Source organism: Epinephelus fuscoguttatus, linkage group LG22 (genome assembly GCF_011397635.1).
Source record: "Epinephelus fuscoguttatus linkage group LG22, E.fuscoguttatus.final_Chr_v1".
In the NCBI taxonomy this organism is placed as follows: Eukaryota; Metazoa; Chordata; class Actinopteri; order Perciformes; family Serranidae; genus Epinephelus; species Epinephelus fuscoguttatus.
In genome coordinates this window covers 2501418-2503125 of record NC_064773.1, presented here as the reverse complement: position 1 = coordinate 2503125, position 1708 = coordinate 2501418, and positions in this window count along the sequence as shown.

Genomic DNA, 1708 nt, shown 5'->3' with positions numbered 1-1708 from the left:
ATTACTTTGGTGTTTCAGTTCCAGTGATGTAAAATCTGCAGCAGTGTTCCTCCAGTGCTGAGTATCTCTCACAGTTTTGCAGCTTCACTGCTGAAAAGATTTGTTAAGCTTTTCTCCGAGCAAATGATCCTCAAGGTCAACTTCAAACTGACACAGTGAATCTGTTGAAGACGCTCTGCCTCTGCACCGTCTGCCTTTTCATTTATAAAACCATTATGGAGCACAATAACGTGGCACACATGTTCAGACCAGACTGACTCTCCTGTGATGTCAGAAACTTATGTAAGAAATCCGTCCTGTCAGTTTTGATTTGACACAGTTATTTTCATTGTTGATTAATCTGCTGCTTGTTTTCTTTTTTAACCAACTAATAGTTTTGTCTGTGAAATATCAGAAACAGAAGGGTTAGTCCAAAATACACAGGTAATTAGTTTATTATGGCAAACAACAACAAAACAGACAGAGACGGAACAACTGTTTGTAACTCTTTTGTATTTTGAACGCGTGCTCATATGAACCTTGGTAATTTAGTAATTATTGTGGTGACATGCTGGAAATGCAGATGGAAAGTAACAAAATATGGCAAAAAGTGTGTGAAGAATTAGGTAAACACCATTAAAAACAAACAAAAAACAAAAACAAAACATGATTCAGGATATCTGTTTTTTAATTAATCTATTATTATTATTATTATTAATATTGTTATTATGTTTGTAATATAGAGTTAATATAGGAAACTATTCAGTTTGTTAGAGATTTAAAAAACAAACAAACACTCTGTTTGTCATTTACACACAGGTCCGAATACACACGCACAAACTGGACCTATTCATGCACTAAGTGGAGAGATGTCAGAGTGGGCTGCCCATGACAAGCGCTAATAATGTCAGAGATTAAAAACAACAACAACAAACAAACATAATTCAGGAAAATAGTTAAAAAACATATAATAATAATAATAATAATAATAATAATAAGTATATTATTATAATTATTATTATTATTAATATTGTTATTATGTTTTGTAATATAGAGTTAATATAGGAAACCAGCCAGTTTGTTGGAGATTAAAAAAATAAACAAATAAATAATAAAAAAAACACAAAACAATAATAACAAAAACATGATTCAAGAAAAAAAAAATAGAAAAAATTGAGACAATTGTTTTTTTTTTAAATTAATCCTTAATTTTTGTTCCTTGACATATAAATAATTAAATAATAATTATTATTGTAATTATTTTAGTAAATTCCAATGGGGATTATATAATTATATTATATATTATATTATATTATTATTAAATTATAATAATAATAAAAAAGATTAAGGAAAATAATTAAAAACGGGAATTGTTTTTAAACTAATGTTTTGTAAAATATCTTTTTTTGTTCCCTGCCCAATACATCTAATAAATAAATCAATAAACAAATAAATAGATTATAATTAGAATAATTATAATGTCAGAGATTTAAAAACAACAAACAAACATGATTTAGGAAAGGAAAATAATCAAAACATGTAATAATAATAATAATAATAATAATAATAATAATAATAACAACAACAACAACAACAACAACAATAATAATAATAATAATAATAATAAAAAAAAAAATAATAATAATAGAGATTAAAAAAAAGCGTGTGAAAAAAACTCTCCGACTCTGACCTTCGACCCCGCAGCGTCCACCCTGCTAACCCCGCCCCT